The sequence below is a fragment of the Trachurus japonicus genome, chromosome 7, assembly GCF_045865225.1.
Source record: "Trachurus japonicus isolate A0001 chromosome 7, Traja_1.0".
NCBI lineage: Eukaryota > Metazoa > Chordata > Actinopteri > Carangiformes > Carangidae > Trachurus > Trachurus japonicus.
In genome coordinates, this window is record NC_140913.1 from 21,372,188 (window position 1) to 21,393,744 (window position 21,557).

General features: G+C 41.8%; 1 protein-coding gene across 1 annotated transcript in view; it reads right to left on the minus strand.

Moving 5' to 3' along the window:
- The window catches only part of LOC146984698 (chemokine-like protein TAFA-2), a 77,430-nt gene that overhangs the window by 40,788 nt on the left and 15,085 nt on the right, over positions 1-21,557 (minus strand). The gene's annotated exons all lie outside the window — the stretch shown is intronic.

Genomic DNA, 21,557 nt, shown 5'->3' on the forward strand with positions numbered 1-21,557 from the left:
AGACATTTTGGTGAACCACCATTTTTCCTCTAGCACCATCATCAGGCCAAAAGGTTGATTCTTCCACCACTTTATGTTCATGACTTTGACATCAGCCTCAGCTTTGTTTTTGCTGCGTGGCAATTAGCAGACGTTACACAATGAACTAAGACTGAGAGCATGACACAGGAAACATCATGTCTGCTGAAGAACATGTCTTTTGTTTTTGAAAGCACACGAACATGAACCTTTTTACTGTAAAATCTATTCACAACTTGCACTCACAGACTCCGTTCACTTTCTAAAGAAAAAATATATATATTTGCACAGGCAAAATGATTGTTTACTGCAAACACACTCAAACTGAAGGGGATGTAGCGAGAGACACAGAGGGAAGTAACAGCAAGGAGGAAGAAACAAAGGGATGACAGCATGAAGTACAGAGGAAGAATTAGGAGACTAACACTGCTTGTACATGTGTTAATGTGTGTTTAATTCTCTGTTTTCTTGGCAACCAACAGTAAAACAGCGTCAAAATCACTAGTCCAGTGATTAGCTACTGTGTTTGCATTTTTGATGGCTGCAAATAGAAAGCATCTGTTAAGTGAGGGGGAGTGTAATCCAAACCAAAGCAGTGCTAAGCTTTTACAGCCTACAATACCTAGGTCTGACAAATATCTGTCGAGTCGAACAAACTCAAACTCACAAACAAGGCAATCAACCTTGGAACAGAAACAATAATGAAAAGTTTTAAACGAAAATAGTTGTGTTTTATTAGTGAGCAGTAATAGTGAGCAATTCAGTTTTAAAAATGGATTTTCTTATGCTGCCGGTGTTTACATTTAAGTGGTAGCAGAGATACATATGATTCAAATAGTTTATTTTCTGATGAGCAGATTCTTTTGCTCCACCAGGGAGAAGTTGTGTTAGTAAAATTGTGGAGGTGTGTGTATGTGTACTGTGTATATTGTGCTGAGAAATGTAATGTTTCATTCTAGCTTGAACATGCCTTGTTTTTAATAATAATAATAATAATAATAATAATAATAATAAAATACAGGGTTAATAACTGATGCAGATTTTGCTGCAAGTCTTGGTTGCACACTTACAGTCTCTGCACCAGCAAGAGCTGAACTCCTTCTTTATGTGGCTCTGCCATGTGAGGTTTTGTTCAGCTCGGAGTGAACATGATGTCACCTCACACTTGAGAGCGTGTGTTTTCAAGCTACTTAGGAAAAGGCAAAGAACTGTCCCTGCAGCAAACGCTGTAGAGTGCGACCAGAGTCACCTGATAGTAAAATAAAGTGACAGTAAACTCAAAACATGGATTTCAGGTCAAGTTGCTCTTCAAATCTTTTAAATTCATAGTGACTGATTGATGACTTTTCTTGCAGGCCAGCAAAGGTGGAGAGAGAAATATAAAAGATTCTTGTGAGTTGCTTTTTGAGCAGATTTGTGATGATGTAAATAAAAACAAAACAAACTTTCCAGGTTTGTGAAGAGAGTCTGTGCAGATTAGCTCACTGCAGAGTAAGATTATACACAAACCTGCTTGGGCCCGAGTATGAGCTGATGTGTCTACTTGCACACACGAATTCGGGCATATACAGTGTATCTGTGTGCGTGCATGTGAGTGTGAGAACTTTTGCCATGAGGACGTTTGTGTGTGTGTTAAGCCCTGGCTTGAGTTCTGAGCTGGGTGTGTGAGTCATTTGGCTCTGTAACCTGGCATTTCTAGAGCTGGGAGAAGCTGCAAAGCCAGACAGGCTGAGCCAAGGCTTTCTCTGGTTAGAGGGCATCACACACACACATACATGCATCACACACACACAGAATCATACACATATATGCTTCATTGTCACTTTTTGTCTTTTCTCCCATTCATCTGCTCTTCTCTCCTTTAGTCCTATATCCTCCCCTCTTCTCCTTCCTCCTCTTACCCCCTTCCTCCCGTCCTCACCTATGCTCTGCTTGTAGTAAATAATTAGGAAACAAAGCAGAGACGCTGCCTGCTTCCTCTCCAGCTCATTTAGACACACAGCAGTGTTTGTGATGATGCAGTGCCACTTCATTATGGCTGGTTGTTTGGTCTGTCTGCCGCAGAACGAGTGGGTGTGTGATACAGAAATGGATTCAGAAAGGAGCCGAAAAATAGAGGGAGAACAGGGGGAGAAAGGAGGGGAGTCGAGGCAGCTGTGTGTCTGCGTGCGTGCATGTGTGTGTGTGTGTGTGTGAGTGTGCGTCTGGCTGCTCAGGAACACGGGGTTCTGATCAATAGCATCTAAACAGCTTGGCTCTCCATCAGTATCAAACTCAGCAGCTGATGGTGACTCATGCATACACACTCAGAGGCACACGCACACACATACACACATCAGTGTGAACTCACAAGCAACAATAGTTTTTTTTGTGCGTGGATAAACTTTATGAAGTTTGTGCATTTTCAGATCTGATTGTGCGCTAACAGTTTGTAAACACTTGTGTTTACACTTGTTTGCGTCCGTTTGTGAATTGTTTCACTCACGTGTGCAGTGCAAGTGTTCCCAGGTGCTTTAAGACATTGGATGTAAAATTCCTCAACACCTTTGATCATATCCACCGGCATGAACAGTGGTAAGAAAAGCAGCATTGAATCCTCTAACCCTGGATGATGTAGCTTTCATTAAGTGAACACAGAGGAGCAAAAGCAAAAAGAAAAGCGAGAGGAGAAAGAGATAGAGTTAGAGAAAGAGTGGTGGTCTCCGATGAGTTCTGCAGTCTGTTCCATCCCTTTAATTAGTCCCATTGGAGTGCCCTCCCCGCTTCACATGGCTGATCAGCTTCCCCTCTATATCTCCGCTCTGTATTTGTGTGTGTGCACGCATGGGTGTGTGTGTTTGTATGCATCTTAGCTAAAGCCGGACAGACATCTCACGGGCATATGAGCTCTGCTTGAGCTCCCAATGGTCGGGGAGAAAAATGTAGTGGAAATACATTAATATTCAAGGAGTTTCCATTGCCTGAGATATCCGCCATTTAGAAAATGGGATGCCTGTACACTCTACATCAGTCACTGCGGCAATTAACATGAAGTGATTTCGCTACCAGCAGATATACTGTATATTGTCAGCACATTATCCCTCGTACAGATAACAAAAAACTGAAGTGGGTTTCTCAACACTGACAAATTGTTTTTTGTCTGTGTCAGTGAAATAATTTGTGAGAATAAATAGTTTTGAGAAACCAGGTTGAGTCGCCACAGGATAAACCATCTTTAAGGTGTTTCATCACATCAAATCTGTTTGGTTTGGATAAATCGAAATCCAGTGTGTATGCTGATTTAATTTTGGTCTGAGAACACAAAGAAATCAAGGAGGGTTTGTCAAAGTAAATGGATCATCATTTTTTGCTTCTTTTTTTTTAGACAGTAAATTCTGAAATCTATGTAGTCAGTTTACCTAGGTTTCTCTGCTGCCTTTAAAAATTCAAATCTAAATTAGTTCAAAGTCATGTCTTGAATTGTGAAAACAAATGTTTAGGTTTAGTTATTCTGACTTGAAAAGACACGTTCAAGTAAACACAAGATGTGAAGTTTAATTAACAATTGTGTGGTCGCACTGGATTTTCTTCCCTCTTCCATTTTCATAGTTCAAAAAATAAATTCCTCATATGACACAAATAATTTAACATTTTTACACTTGAATTAGTGACAAAAACAAACATATACACTCCCATTAACATTGGTTATTGCCAGGTACACTGACATAGACTATACTGTAGAGAGTGACTGGATTCGATGCTCACCTTCATCACAGTTCACACTGACTTATTAGGATGAGAAGAAACAACCATCAGTTAAATGAACTTGTTTATGCATAAATTACATCTGTTAATTGAAGCAATCTTATCTAACATGTAAACACTATGAGGTATACTACAGAACATATTATGCATGTGGTAACCTATGTATGTGTATCAGCATATGAAAGTGTGGATTTTCTTCCAGATCAACAGTCGAACCCAGTTAAACTGCACTGTGCTGTGCTTTTATCCCACTCTGAGTAATTTGACACTTCATTAAGTCCATTTAAAAAGTATGTGATGTAGCGAACCCACAGTAGCCCCAGTAATTTCTGCCTCCTTTTTCATCCTTTTTCTGCCCCTTTGGCATTATTTATAACATGCAGTTTAATTGCAATCTAATAATACTACTAATGCTCATCATCAGTTATTTCTTCCCGAGCTCTTTGTGACACCAAAGAATATAAATATATGCATAAGATAAATTAAAGTGCTGTGTGACTCGCTGTCCTAATGATGCAGAATGACAGTCACCAAATTGTCCAATCAGTCAGTCCATGTGAATCCATGTTTACAGCTCCTGGTTTGTTTGTTATTAGCCATTTACACACGAACAAACCAGAACTAAAATGCAGCAATCAGGGTTTGCATTGACCAAAAGTATTCAACTACATGTGTGAAAGAGCAATGAAATGTTCAGTGATATTGTGTCATATTTTGTTCAGTGTAATTTTATCATTAGATGTGAGAAAAGGCTTCTGCACCAATTAGTGAGGAAACCAGTGATCCCTGCTAGCTGTCATCTTGCACACTAGCAGTGAAAAGTTTTAGAACAGCCTAATCTTTGTAGAAATATCAGCAGTTCAAGTCCAGTGAGCAATCTTAAATGGCACCAAGGTAAGCAGTAAACTATACAAGATATAAAAAAAAAAGTAAATATCATAGAAAACTTTTTTTTTTTTTTTTTTAAGAAATCAGATTTTTCCCTGCAGCATTAATGCAAATAGTCCCTGACTTCAAACCCTCGACATGTACAAAGGCAGTGGTGGAAACTACACCAATAATGATACATTATTAGGACTAGGAGAATAGTACTGTATACTGCAGGAGGTCGGACTGTAACAAAGCGAGACAGACTGGTTGGTAAGCGGCTCGTCCTACAGCAAGAAGAAAAAAAGAAAAAAAAACTAGACTGTGGTTGGAACCCTATGGAGCTAGTTTGGGATGAACTGGCCAGAAAGTGAAAGCAAAGCAAATTAGAAGTGCAATGCAATTGTAAAAACAGAGCTGAACTTTCTGAACAATATTAGGTTTTTATTGTAGAAAAGAGGAAGAGGCCACGTTCAGCTGCAGGATGAGTCATTTCGGATTTTTGGATTCCATGGTTGTTGTTTTTTTTATCTTCATTATTTATTGAATCAACGCTTTAAATTCAGAGTACACTGTCACAACACACTATATAAACGTCAATAACAATGGTGTGCGAAATTGTGTTTTTCTGCTTTGGAGCACAAAGTGTGTGTGTGTGTGTGTGTATGTGTGTTTGTCCTGCTTCCCACAAATGAATGGTACAAAAGAAAACTAGCAACAGAAGAAAAGAAAATTAGCAACAGTAGAAATTGATTTTATTCATTGTGAGAATTCAACAGAGCAATGAGCGTCTCATTCTCCTGTGAAGTGGTACTGTGCCTAAGGTCATCAGGATACTCGCAGTACTGAACTATTCAAAGTCACAGTATCAAAAGAAACTGGAAGATATTGTCTGATATTGTCAAGAGGCAACAAAGAGGAACGGAAATGACACAGAGATGATAGAAAGGAAAGATGAAAGGTAAGCAGAGGAGTGCATCGAAGGGAAGTGAAGAACATAAAGAAAACTACAAGGATGAAGAGGAGGGAGGAAACAAAGCTGTCGGAACATTTGAAAACTGGATGAAATATTTCTCTGGCACACTTGATGGTTGTGACAATAAATGTTTTGACAGTGAAATTAGTGTTTCGGTAACAGAAAAGTTGGCGACTCTCTTAAACTTTCCCCCCGTCTTTCCATCATCAATCAGTAGATTAACCTGTGTTTATTTTTAAGACCTGAATGTGCTGGAGCTGGAGGAAACCTTGCCAACTGGGTGGTTCCATCTGAGGAGAAATACTCTGCTGACTAACGCTGATTTGTTTTTAGCCACACTGTGTCAGCGTGGCTCTAGGGATGGTGAGGTTTATCGGTCGACCACTTTTTGGGTCCAGGATGAATATTTCAGCATATATAATGGATTTGCCATGAAATTGTGTACAAAAATTCATGGTCACAAGCCAACAGCCAACACATGTGTCCCGTACTAGCATCACGAGGCTCAGATGTCTTTTATTTTGGTTTGTGTAATGTTAGCGCATAAACAATCTAAACTACAACAGGGAACATTGTTAAAATGACTTGGTTCACATCTGCATGTTAGTTCTGTAGCTGGAGCATGTTAGCATGTTGATGTTAGCATTTAGCCCAAAGCACAGCGGTGCCCAAATAAAGCTGCACAGAGCTGTGAGCTTGTTTTAAAAAAAAAAAAAAAAGAAAAAGAAAAAAAAGCTCTTTCTGATGTATCGTATTTCACGACGTCTGAATGTTTTCAAGTTGAATTTGTCCTTCCGTACCCATTTTTCCTTTACAAGGTCACATAGGACTGGAGCTTATCCTAGCTACACACACACATCCACCATCCATCCACACACACATCCACACACACACAGTAGTTACACAAAAAGGCTCTTAAGGTCAGATTCTTGGCTAAGTTTAGGAGGAAGAAACCAAGAAGCCATTAAAAGCTGTGTGTTTGTGTTTGTTTGTGTGTGTGTTTGTTTGCACACAGCAGAAGTCGAATGCAAATGGACAGAGCACAATATTATTATGACTTGTCAGAGGAAATCTGTGCATTCTTGCAACTTAATGGAGGATGGTTTGTTTTGTGGCCAGAATTAGGAGCGTGGCTCTCCAAAACTAATTGCAACCTCAGGATATTTCAGCTTGATTAGGCCTCCTTGATCCTGCCAGGAGTGTGTGTGTGTGTATGTGTATGTGTATGTGTGTGAGAGAGAGAGAGAGAGAGAGAGAGAGAGAGAGAGTTTCATGTGTGTTTCATTAATGAAATCCACAATTTGGCCTTTGTGGATAAATTTGCTCCATGTGACCTGTGGACAAAGCCAGTGGCTCCAAATTAAGCCTCCAATTTAACAAGCATTGTGGAAGCTGAACACTCACTCACTCATTCACCGTGTGTGTGTGTGTGTGTGTGTGTGTGTGTGTGTGTGTGTGTGTGTGTGTGTGTGTGTGTGCATGCGTGAAATAGGAAGGAGGAGGGGGAGGGAGAAAATGAGGAGTGGGATGCTTTTGGCCTTTTCCTCCTCCATTCCTCAGCCTTTTTTCTGCCTCTCACTATACTTAACAGTACTATTTGACTTCAGCAAAATGCACATCACAGACTTGACATCCCCATCTTTCAGATCAGCTCTTGCCTGCTGCTGCTACATGTGTGTCCCCAACACATCCCTAAAGCTCGATTCAACCCAAGGGTGTCACAATCCATCTATCTCCCTCCTCCCCCTCTCTCATGCTTTGTCTCTGTCTGTGTTAACCTGGAGAACTCGTTGCACCGCGAGGTACAATCCTGATGTCACTACAAATCCGTCGTCCACACATGACATCGCCACCCCTAAAACATCCCGGGGTCAGACGCACACAAAGACACGCACGCGCATGCAGCGCCCATACAGAAACGCCGCGCCGCTGCAGAGTGTGTCTGCTGCTGACAGTGCAGATCCAGGTGGTAAACGCAGTTATGTTGTCTGAGCCTTTCTATCACCCACAAGTCCAACAGCATCAGACAATAAAAGAAAAGGGAACAGCTAGCCCTCACCTACAGGCGCAAGCTACACCATAGCTATAAGCTGGCTTAACACTGCAAAAATAACATCAAAGTCCCTCTCTCCATAGAATACACAGCTCACCACTTTCATATTTATCTATCACATTTTGACTACACTTCAATTTTCTGCAAGGTTCTTGGGCAATAACAGAAAAAAACACTTTGAACTAAATAAACAAATGCAAAGTAGGGATCTGTTGAAGCTTTGGAATTTAGGAAATATATTAAGGCAAAATGCAAATGGTTTCCACTGTGTGGTCCCTGACGCGGAGAGAGAGGATGGCGTCAGGCATGGAAGAGCACAGAGTAAAAAAAATAATCCAGAGGGAAGAAATGGCTTCTTTAATTCAATTTCAGTCCAGGTTTTTTGACTTTTGTAGCCTCTTGGCTGGGATTATTACAGCACTAGATGAGCAAGTGGAAATCCATCCACTGCTATAAGCCTTTGTTGACAAATGTAGTGGTTGTTCCGCAGAGTAAGAACAAGAGTTAAAAGTAAAACATGGTTTTATTCCAGCGAACAGACAATGTTGCTGAACAAGCAATAAGAGTATAAAACAATAAGGAACCACTTTGGGCACAGATGGTTAAAGATAACCAGCTCCAGCATCATGGAGGCAGGATGCTGAAAAAAGGGTGCAGTTATTACCGTTGTTTCTGGACCCACTGCAGGTTCTACTTTTCCAGCTCCCCTTAATAGGAGTCTGATTTCATCTGTCCATCTCCGAGACCGACAGGTGAAAGTGACCGGCAATAAAAGCACTTTCTCGCTCCCCCTTCTCCTACTCCCTCCCCCTTTCCCCCTCTCTCTCCCTCTATGCTCTCAAGTGTGCCCCCCATCTTAATTTTTCATCACACTGGTTTTCAGAGGGACCGGCGCTTTTTCTCCTCTCCACCGCCCTCAGCTGGTATATTTAGATCGTGTCTCTCTCCTCTGCTTCACCACCACTCATTCATTTCTTCTTCACTGGCACGACATGTTGTTTATATTAGAGTTGGAGCATTTAGTCGATGAATCATTTCATCACTCTACGCATATTCAATCTGCAGCAATTTATCATCAATTAATCTTTCAAGTCTTTTTTTAATTTCAGTTTAATCACATTTGGAGTTTTGCTTTCAAGCTGTTGGTTGCAGATACAATAATAAGATATGAGCTGATGTACCTTGGACAGCAATATTTTTAAAACAAACAAATGCTTGATTCATTGGGTAAAATAAATGAAAACAATCTTTGGCTTCAGGCCCACTGGTCTGTTTCTATTTTCTGACCTGACACCTCCTGCCCGTCAGGATAACATCAGATAACAAAATGCAGTAATTACATATTAGTTTATTATTCCACGTCATTAAATAAGACAGCAGTGAAGTCAGTCCATGATGGAGGAGAGCTAAAAAAAAAATAGCTACAAGATCCACCATCTAATCCAATGACTCCAGTGAATTTCATGTGATTTTGTGGTTGAGATAGGGACACTTGATTCCTACAAGTTACACTATAAATACTATAAATGATCAAACTTAAGTTAATGTTCTTAAACAAGCTTGTTAAAATGTAAAGTTCGATCAGGTTCAGATACCAAAATGATGTGGTGAGATGAAAGAGAATTGTTTTAAATAAAATCAGCACTTATTTGAGGTTAGGGAAACATTCAATGTGTTTACATGGACTTGATTATCCCAGTTATGATCAGGTTTTTGAGTATCCCGGCTTTGAGAAACCGGGTTTTGCTAGAATCACCATTTTGATGTTGTCATCGTTACAATAATCGTCACGGAGTTGTTTTCGAGGTAAATTCATGCAAAACCGCTGATGCACGTCCCCGTCTGGGGCAGTTTTTCAGCAAGCAGTCTCTGCATTTGCCTCGAAAACAACTCTGTCTCGTAACGTTCTGTTATTATCTCATAGCGTGGTGAATGTGCAGCTCACAACTTGTCCACGGAAGCATTTTGGAGTTGTTGGATTGTGTATTTGATGAGTTTGATGAGGGAAACCAAGAAATCCCATTAGCCTCCGTAGCGTAGCTCTGAGCAGGCTCCGCTCCGCCGATCTAAAATTGCACCGACAATTAAAGGTAACGAACCTACTCCTAAAACCATAGGGATTATGGGAATGGGCCAGTTTGCTAAAATGTTGAACTATCCCTTTAAGTCCAGTGTTTTGTTGACTCATCCCTGCACTACTCTGTGATAATATGACATCTTTCTTCCTTTGACTCATGACAAGTCGTAGCTCTCATGGCCGTCGGAGGCTTTGTTCCTTGTTTTGAGGCATTGTCTGAAAATGAAGTTGTTGTTGTTCTTATTACTCTGTTTTATCCAGGCAGTTTATGACATGCAAAAGAATCAGTTTTATACATTCCCGAAAACACTAGATGCTGCACCACTTTCATGGCGTGCTCAGAGGAAACCGCTCATGTTTCTCACTGGAGATTCGGATTTCCTATACGGACCACACACTAAGAGGCCGTCCCTACAGGATGACACTCAGACACTCTGAAACCAACACCACCCCCCAAGAGGAAAACACACACACACACACACACACTTTAAAAGCACATAGTACACGCAATATTTAGTTTAAAATCCGTCATGTTGAGTTAAAAGACAAGCTGCTGCCAGTTGGGAACCTCAAGAATGTTAAGTCTGAGCGTGAAAAACTTCCTCCATGTGTGTCAGTGGAGGACTGCCAACACTGGCTGAGAGAAAGAGAGAGTGAGAGCGATGGAGCAGGATAAAAGTATATTAGTGGAGTCAACAATCCATATTCCCTGTTGTTGTTTTTTCCATTTTAGAGAGAAAATGTGGGCAGGAGGGAGAGAGAAAGAGTCTGATCATCAGTGATGTGTGTAGATGAGAGACAGGAGGTAATGATTAGTGTCCAAGCTGCCCTTAAAAACTTCTGACGGGAAAAGAGACGCTAAAAGGGCACTGGTGCATCCTCTTCTCTTGCCTTTCCTTTTTCCTGTCTTTTGTCTGGCCGCCTCATCCAGATTAACACACAGGGCAGAAGTTTCTAAAGAACAATACTGAGATCACAATGGGGCATCTCACTGATGGCTTCAATCCTCGTTGGTCTCATTCTGTAACTATACTAAACTCCCCCGGTTCAGACCTATTTCTCTGCCCTAAATGCATAATTTTGTAAATGAAGCATCTGCTTGGGTGGTCCCAGTAGGCCCATGTGTGTATCAGGCTGACGCTGACACACACACACACACACACACACACACATAGGGTATCACTCAAAAATAGTTTTGCTAACAGTCCCCAAAAATATGTATAGCACCTATGAAGTTGCTTTGAGGGAAACGTTGATATATCAGCTCGTACGCGTGTGGTAAATGTTATGGAAGCAGGAACAAGAAGCAGAGGGATATTTACAAAGAACCTCAGATGAACTGTGATAACAGATGCTGGGAACTGCACAGACTATGAATCATGACGCTGAAAAGGTGGGCTGCTTTTCCTAAATTAGGACGGGCCCCTTCATCAGGAGCAGATTTGTTCTGTGGAAATCCGGCTGCTGGAGCCGTTGAAGAAAACAACAAGAGAAATAATAACCTGAAGACGAAAGCAAAGAAGCAGTTGTCAATATTCATCTGCACGAAATTGCTGTTTGCATGAAGTCAGTGTCTCCATAGTGATATAACTCCTGGTTTATTGACACGACAGCGGATACTTAATTTAATGACAATAGAGAATTACAGTGAAAACATATCAATCCAATTCAGCTCCTGCAGCAGTAAAAAATTGAGGTTCTGTTTTATTGCACCACACTACATGATTTCAAGTATTTCCTTTCATGCTCTGTGTTCAGAAAAAATAAATTCAAAATTTCAAAATATCTAAAAAATAGTTGTCACTCAGAGATGGTATCAGCACTTCAGGGTGAAGGATTCTTGTAAGTGTGTGTGTGTGTGTGTTTGTATTCACAGATGTGAGTACTGTATCTGCAAACAAATCTATTCAGGTCTAGGGCTGGATTATAATTGATTCTTACATGGATTTTCACTACATTTCCTGATAACACAAAGCAACAAAGAAAAAGCAGGGAGTTGCATGAATTACACAAACTTGGACTCGTTCCCTGCCCAGATCTCTCCACATATCTTTCCTATTTCCCCTCACAGTCTGGTGCACATAACTTATGCATGCTGTTTTCATACAGGTTGCCATGATTCGATGTGTGCCTTTCTGTGTGCTCGCCGTGCTGGTGTGTGTGTGTGTGTGTGTGTTGCGTTTGCAACCAGTAGCTGCAGATAGCAGCAGCAGGGCAGTAATGGTGTATAACTCATTCTAATGATGCAACAGTGAAACAGCAGGTAAGGTCAACACAAGAAACTCTGGTGGAAGGTGAACTACCTGGACACACACACACACACACACACACACACACACACACACACACACACACACACACACACACACACACACACACACACGCACACGCACACACTCCCACTCCCTGCAGACACACCTCCAAGCCCATAAACATGCACCCTGTCAATCCCTATATCACTCCCCATCTACTTTCTCCCTTATTTACTTGCAACCCATTATTTTGTTCTCCTCTATTCTTCCCTCCTCCCCTGCTCCTCTCTTCCCTCTTCCCTCCACCCTTCATCTCTCCTCCTCAACCTCCCTCCTGCCGTTTCATGGTGATATTGTTGGAGGTCAGTCGACGCCCTGAGGAAGTGGGCTGATGAATGGATCCATGATCACTGGCTTTAATTACAGTGTCAAATGAACTGTTAGCTGACCAGTATCTGCAGGTTTAGTGTGTGTGTGTGTGCGACTGTGCGTACAGTATGTGTGTTCTTCCCTAATGCGCTAGTCAGATCCCCGCAGATGCAGTTGCCATATCAGCATGCACAACAACAGATGGGCTCTGGTTACACACACACATACACACACATGCAAATGCACACACATGCATGCAAAACCACTGTCTCACGTACCATTTATCATGGGCTGAAGTAACAAAAAGATAAAAGCAGAGCATCGTATTACAATATTTATCTCGAGGTGTGAACAGAGGGCATGATGCTTTTGTCTTCAGCCTAATTATGCCATTTCTGCACATGGCTCAGAAGGGAACAGGCAGGTTAGTGTCTAAACATTTAACCACAGTACATCCTGTCATAGCAAATTCAACTCAGTGGGAATCTCTTTACACTGCCAGCAAGTCTGGCGGATGTGGGGTTTTGTCTCTCTCTCTCTCTCTCACACACACACACACACACACAAACACACCAAAATACCAAAAACTCTGATCACGAGTTATTGCCAACAGATCAGACTGAGCTATTGACTTCTACCCACATCCCTCCACCAGACATGATAATGGAGAACTGAAGCCACTGGGGCAGGCAGATCAGCAGCTGGGCTGGCAAGAATCAGAGGCAGACAGACGGCCAAACACACAGGCTGTAGTTTTTTTTTTTTTTCGGTGGCTGAAATTATGTCTTTTCTTGTTGTGTCTCACTCATGAAGAGGATAAAGAAATAAAACAGTCAAACGAGATGCTCTTGAAACTAGTCCAATCTACTCCTAAGCACTATTAAATTAACTTTTAGCCAAAACTTAGCTCTCATATACTAATATGAGTATGATTTTTTTTTAAGGGAGGTGGGTGGGGTTGTCTTTGGGGCCAATGGGAGCAAGCTGCGAGTACATTAAAATATCATCACCTTTAAGTTGATATGAGGGACTTAACAAACTTTCATTCACACATCCAGCTGGATATGTGGCAGCATTATCATTCATTTCCAGCCGTGTTTGGTGCTGAGCAGGTACGGCGGGTTATTACAGTGTTCTTGCTGACAACAGCCGCCTGCTGGGGTTGAAAATAACACAGCGAAAGGGGCGAGAGTGAACCACAACAGTAAGGCTGTTAACCAGAGAGCTAAACAATGAGCTGAAACTCAATATGAAGCTCAATAAAGCAGAGGGGAGCTGCAGAGTTAGGTTCTAATGCTCTTGTAGGTTCATTATTATGAACAACCCCTTTCACACTGTCACATTATCACATTGTTATTTGATACATTGTTATTATACATGTATTGATTATAGCTGCATTAAGCTTTGCTCTCTACTCGTGGGCGTGTGGCGGAAGAAGGAAAAAAGCTCCAGTGCGAAGAGTTGGACTGTTTTCTGCATCTGAGTTTGAGGGCAATTAGGTTTTCTACATCCTGTTAATCTGGGCGGACGTTTTCCTCCACTGTCACTGTAAGTTGAGTAAATCATTTATACGGCTTAGCCTCGTTCACCCTTGTGCTTGCAACACATACAAGAAAATGCACGCACGCACGTACGCACGCACACACACTCTCATTCATATGGCTCTGTTTCCATGGATGCCTGATATTCACAAGAAAACATTAACATGGCCAAGGCAAAGGCACCTAATCAAATTCTGAGCTACATGTAGAGGAGCGGTAAACATGGATGCACATTCCTGTCACGTGTGTTTATGCACACTAGGCGCATGTGTGTGCACGCCCTTTGAGTGTGTGTGCACACTCTCTATGTGTGTCAGAGAGAAAGACAGCCAGAAATGTGTGTGTTTGTTGTGTGTGTGTGTGTGTGTGTGTGTGTGTGTGTGTGTGTGTGTGTGTGTACACCTCTAGTTGGTATTCCAGGGTGGCTTGTTGTGAGTATGGTTTCCCACAATTCTTATCAGAGTTGTGATCACAGAAAGCTGGTCTCCGCAAATGGAACACATCCCTCCCTCACACTATCAGGGATGTACACACACACACACACACATACATATACACAGTCTGTGTAGCTGTGTTTTCTCTGTTCGTTCATGATGCGCTTTCTCAAGTCTAATTCAATCATAAGCTTATAACACAGCGCCTAAAAACATGCACCCAAGACATGAATGCAATTTGGAAGAATCTGAGTTGAGTATGTATCTGTCTTATGGATATATGAGAGTTTTTGTTTTGGAAGTCCTGCTCAGAACCGGCAGAGGAAATCTGCCTGGGGATGGATGAAACAATTGTCGGCTCAGAAAAAAATGAAAACAAATGGGGACAAAAAGCAAACTTAAAGAGGTCGACATTTTGAGGGTCGATGATGGTTGTAGGGATGAAAGGGGTTAAAAAAAATAAAACAAAAAGCAAAATAGCTGCCAGGTTGTATTTGAATTAGCCTCTCTCACCCCACAGTCTCATTCCTGAGATGGAAACACTCATGTGTCCTCCCTTTTATCAAGAAATGGCCTAATTGACAAGCCAGTGATGTAGTGTGGTAACTCAAAGTACATAAGCTGTGTACCCACATTAAAGCAACGCAGCACTTCAATAACGGCGAGGCAGATCTGCATGCTGATATGCTGAGGAATGCATCACACAGAGCAGTTCGTGCAGAGGTAAAAAAGTGACGAGAAAAATACTTAGATAAGAAGAATCTCGTTCAAAATCTGGCTCCACTTCATTCTGGGAAATGTGTCCTAGTTAGCACCCTGCTGCTCAGCGTACACACACACACACACTCATACACATGTTCCTATGCTGCTAATGAACAGGCTGCTTTTTCACTTGGGATTTCTCTCCCTATATGTTTCTTTCTCTCTACTTTCACCACATCCCCCACCACCCCTTCCTTCTGTATTCCCATGTCAGGTTCTCCTCCTCTCCAGGGTTTAGATATTTGACGTGTGTCAGTCATGCACACTCAAACTGGCAAGTTGTGAACCCAGCCACACGCGCATTTGTATGTATAGTAGACGAAATGACGACGCAACCCCCACCCCCACCACCACCACCACCACCACCCCATCTCCCCCCAAAAAACAAGCCAATACAAATACAATGACGCACTAGTGAAATACATCAGTTTGCTCTCTCTCTTACACTCACACACACACACACACACACATGTGATCTGAGGTGGTCCTCAGTCAGCGAATACATTAGCACAAGTCAGGATGACACCTTATAAGTGACTGTGCTGTATCTGCAAATTGGATGAACAAATGAATCTGTAATTCTCAAACATCACAGGCGATTTGAAATGCGTCAATCCCCTGATCTGTAATGTATTCATGTTATTCATCTTCACGCTTGCCATACACAACCCTTCTTATTCAAATACTTGTTTTCACATCCTTTTAATCATATTTGCATGGATTAATTTTCAGAATGTTTAAAGCATTGAGAGTCTCTCGCCTATAGTTAGATTGCCGAGACTGTGAAGATACACTTGCATCATTGCTTAACATTTCATCGTGTGATATGTGTGGTAATTGAAGCAACTAGTTATTTCTCATCTTTTGTTGCAGGTCACAGTTATGTTTCATCAAAGACTTACAGCTGTGAGCCTCAGTGTCAAACAGCCTTAATTTTCATGCAGACTTCAAACAGTTCATTTTCAGTCCGTCATATAAGCTGTTTCACTCAGAGGCGGAAGACGATAGTTTGTTCAAGCCAGGTCGAAAACCTTTGAAAATTATCTAGCGCATGCAGATGTGTGTTACAGAAATGGAGAGACGAGAGGAAGAGAACTGAAAAAGACAGAATAGCTCGTCATCACTGATGTCAGTTAACTGAACATAAAGTGAAAACGGTTGCCAGCATGGTTGTTTGAAATTTCATTTTCAGTTCGCTGAATCCCTAACATGGGGAATCCTGGGATGTGTAAAAGAGAAAATGAATTTAAACTTTTACCACCCACTGTTCAGGCTGCAGTACGACAGCACTGTGTAGAACTGACTGAGCACAAGTACAAAGACAGACACACCAGTCACATCAGTGCATTAAACTTTGATCCTTGAGGTCACTGTGGTCACTCTCAGAGAGAATGTTTGTACATGTTGTAAAAAGAAATACTGCAGATGTCCAGTGAATATACAACAGGAACTGAATACATGTGGTGTCTCTGTACGCTTCAAAGCTTTGACAGTGCACTAACGTGATAAATCCTTGAAAACATTATGTCCGAATTGACTGCAGGTTGTGTCGGAGAGTTTATTTCACTTTACACTGGGTTTGAAGCCATTTTAACTGTTAGCCATTGAGGCCACAAAGTACCGGATGTGTGCAGGATGTTTTGAATGAGGTAAATCAATTCATCCTTCCAAAATATTACATTTTAGGCAACACAAAGCTGATAGTTTTGGGGGACTTTACCTACTGTGATATTGCTTTTTGCACTTGTGCATTACTGTTAAACATGATGAATAGGCATTAAATGAACCAACACTCAGTGTTTGAGTGACTTAGTAAACTGTTGAAGGCTGTCAATTTAACATTTTCATAGCTGGCTGTTAGTTTGGTTAAGTGAGTATTAGCAACACAATTTAAGTGCTTTGTCAAGGTCACTTTCCCAGTATCACATGTCTTAGCAGCTCCCTTCAATAGAAAGTGGCTAAAGCTGCTCAGAAATTCACAAGATGTGTATTGTGACTCCATACCAACACTATGTTGCACAAATCCAAAGCTCAAGACATCAATCTAAACTAACTAGCTTTATGTCATTAGCTATAACTGCCAACCAGTATTATCTCATTAATTTGCACCTTAGTGTACGTATACTGTAATGGTAAAAAAAAAAAAAATCGACAGGAATATGTAGAATGCATGCAGACACTGGAATAAAGTCACTCTTGCAAACGTGTAAAAACAGAAATAAACTTGAATAGCCAACTAAATAATTTTGATCAAAACCATATGTTTCACTAATAATTCATACCTCATTCATGCTGATTACTGACTTCTGATTGGCTGAGCGCTCACTTGCCGCCCTGAGTCTGATGATCAAAAGTAGTCGGCTTGTTTTAATGTGGGCAGAACCTTCCCCCAAAGAGAGGAAGGTCTGTTAAGGGCTGTTAGAGAGATAAAGGTTGTTTCTTTTTCAGCACCATATGTGTTGTGTTTGTACTTCTGTGCCAAAGGACCTGAGGAAGACACCAGACACCTAAAGGAATTTCCTGTGGTTCCAATAAATGATAGTGCTGCATTTGCCCCCTCACTGGTTTTACTGTCTAGCAGCTGTAGTTAGCTGTAGGGCGCTATCTAACAGACAAGACTACATCAGAGACAACAGCGGGCAAACAATTAAGTGATCCTGGAGATTTAAGAATCACAGAAGCAGCAGCCTGTATTTGTGGTTACAATTATGTTGGAACTAATGCAAAACTGGTAGATGAAATTTGGAGGATTTCTTTCAAGCTGTGCAGGAGAGTTTGTGGGCTCTTGTGAGTAGGGATTTTCGGGTGTGTGTGTGTGTGGGTGGGGTGGGAGGGTCAGTAACGGGACCTCTGTTTCCTGTTGAACACACATACACTGCACACCCATTCACACCAGCCAATCATCCCTGATTACAGACCGCTGTCTTCAGGGTGTGACAGCAATTCAGATGTATAACTCAGCACGCACACCATCCCACTGCCAGCACAACCTTTTAAACTCTCTCACATACACACATAGCCCATGTCCCAATGCCCCTGACAGCATATTGCCAAAATAAACAGCATCAGCCTTGTCAACACAGAGGACTCCCCCACACTCAGACACACACCTGGTCGTAACACACGCCAAACACAAACACAAATCCACACGCACTCTCTTTAAACACATCTGGCAATCAGAGTTGTGCAGACACACACACAGCAGGGAGATGAGGATCAGTGGGGTATTGATATTACAAACACACATCCATACACCTGCTTTCTCTTTCTCACTCTCTCTCCCTCTCCCACACACACACACACACACACAGACACACACACTCTCCACCCCTGACAGAGATGCAGACTGTTACTGACAGACTGGAGGACAAGTGATTTCCTGGCAGCCAGCGTCTCTTGCCTCTTAATCCAGGCAGTGGGAGGCGGGCCGTACTGGCATCTGAGACCAGTGTATTGGATCCTCTCAAATCTGACCTTTAACACAGCCAGACCAGAGCAGGTAAAGGTCTACAGCTCTCCAGTGACTTGCATAGATTTGATCCTGCACACAAGAGCAGTAGCAAGACATGGAGAGAGGAGGGAAAGAGATACAGCACAGGGACAAAAGGGAGAGTCCTTGAATAAAAACCTATTACCCACACAGAAAAGTAGGTTCCTCTTCTTTCATTTCAAGATCACTCATTCAGATTTCTATTTTTCTCAATAGAGCTTTGTCCCCATGAGACGATATTAAGAAAGGCATGAAACACTTTGACACACTCTCAGTATCGGCATATTCTCTGGGCTGTTCTGTGTATCCTACGTTTGAATTAATATATGGAACATTGACACAGAATGAGGTTCTTGTTGGGCTGAATAGGTTGTCTACTCTTATTCTTTTTAACACATTTAAGACACATTCAGGCCACACAATTTGTGGTGCCTCTGAGTGCACTGAGTGAACAGTCTACACCCATCACTGGGGTAGCTAAAGTGGTCTGTTAAAATGTAACTACTTCACTCCAAGAAACATCTGTATTGTAGAGTAATATAAAGTACAGTAATGATTGTTCACTTTGTTCCTGTAATCACAAAAGATGATGATATGAGTCTTTTATATGTGACCGATCAGTGATGTGGTTGTTACAGGCATGCCCCAGGTGAGTTTTGAACCCCGTTCTTCTGCAACGTGGGCGATGATGCAAACCGTTTCGTGCAAATGTGGCCACCAAGTGGTCATTGACCTCTTGGTGGCCAGGTTTGCACATCTTTTATGGGTGAGTGAGTTTAACTTGCAGTACAGCTACTCGCCACAAGTCATCACTTCACCTTACTGGTCCCTCTTGACTGTTAGTGGTATACTAGCGGACCTCTGTAACATATACGTGAGGTTAAAGCTGCATCATAACTCCCTGTAAAAAGTGAGTATTCGAGGCGCTGGGAGAGGTAGTTACTGTTGGACAGTCGAACTGGCTATTCCCCAAATCTCCTTGTTTTTGTCCTATACTTATCAGCTATTGGTTGTAGCTAAAAGTTTACAGATGTGACAAGAGTAATGATCACTCCATCTTATCCTTAAAGTGTCAGTGCATTAGGCAGGAAGGGTGTAGAAGTCTAGGTGGGGTTAATGTTGCTGCTTTTGCATCCTGTTGCTTCGTATTTGTTCAGGTAAGTTGCGTTGACATGACATGACGTATTGGCAGGTTTTAATCATCAAGCAAAGACCTCCCACATCCACCACTCAATCCAGCCAGGAAAAATGAGATAAGGACAAGCTTTGACCTGCCACCACCCGCCACCCCTGACACCTGCCACATGGGTCACTCAGCCAGGGGTGCCACGTCTGTCAGGGCCAGGGTGAGCCGGGTAGCTGGTCACCAGGCAGTTTAATCTTCAACAGATTCCCACCACCTGGCTCTACTGGCATCACACCAGGCCACGCAGCCCTCCATTCTGGCAAGACCTACTGTCACTGTAGCAGTGGGTTCAACAGGAATTGGACTTGGATGGATGGATGGATGGATGGATGAAGTGCACGTGGGCTGTGCATGCTTTTTTTTTTTTTTAACCTTTCAGAAAAAAACGGTTTGAGCACATTATCTTCTGTATTCGCCCGATTAGTCCTGCTGCATGCTGGGTACAGTTGGAGCCATGGGTGGCCCGCAGGCTATACTGCTGCATAAGTGTATGTGAATACATGAATGTTTGCCTCGGGGGAGGATTTGCTCTTGGGTCTTTGATTACCAGTTTGCAGTCAGGCTTTTCAAAATGACACAATTCTTCGAGTCCCCTTCAGCAATATAGCATGTACTGTAGCTTGTAGCTAAATCCCCCATCTGTTGGATGAGGACTTAGGGTTTTGGCTTGGCTGTCCACTTCTTTGTTGTAAATGTGCACGCTGCAGAATTGTCTTATGTCCCTGAATGGATTCTGAGGTTAACCATTCATGGCGAAGCTTCAAAGAACTGCTGATGTAAAGAGCATAAATGTTTTTCTTAGTTTTGTAGAATAGTAAAGAAAATCACATTTTGTACTGGCTGTAATTTGCAGAGGTGTAAGTGGCTGCATTGGATTGCATAACTAACCGGAATCGCTGATAATAAAAAAAACACAGCAGCTTCATTTCCCTATCCTCCAAATCCTTCACTCAGCACATTATCAGCCTTTGTACACACAAAAAAACAAAGATCTGCACACCGACCCACACTCTGTCCTTATCCCACAACGCCCCCACACACAGATGTCATTTTTGCAAAACGTTTAACCAAAGGATGCATTTGTCTTCCATGTGAACTTCCACAGTTCCTGTGTTGAATGCAGACAGTGACAAATTAAAGGAAAAACCAACATAAAGTGTTTTAGTAAGGTGTTGGGCCTCCACGTGCCGTCACAGCAGCTTCAGCCTCTGGACTCCAGCGGAGGGATCAACACCACTCATCCCAAAGATGATGATGGTGGTAGAGAGAGATAATACTTTGGTCCAAAATCTCTCAGAGGTGTTCAACCTGAGATTTGGTGACTGTGACAGCCATAGCATTTGATTCACATACCATTCATTTACCCCTAGTGCCATATGGACGGAAGCATTGTCGTCACCAGTCTGTACAAATGTATGTATTTTTACATTTTTTCTAGTCCATGGGAAATAACACTGCATGTTGTGGAGCAAACAGATAACATGGATGCATCTGTTGCGGGAGGCAAAAATGGGAAGCAACTGGATTAAGGATACAGCCAATGACTAATTTCATTATATAATAAACTATTTCCTTTGTGGTGAATCTTTTTTTAATATAAATAAACAAAAGAAAAAATATCCAGCAATCAGAGGTAATAAAACATAAAAACAATACTAACAAAAGCCAATTGTTTATGAAGCAGCATTTCTTAACATTTTAGAAGGCAAAATCCTCATTATTCGGAATTGTACACACACATTATTGTTATTGTTGTTGTTGTACTTTTCTGTAAGTGCTTTACAACAT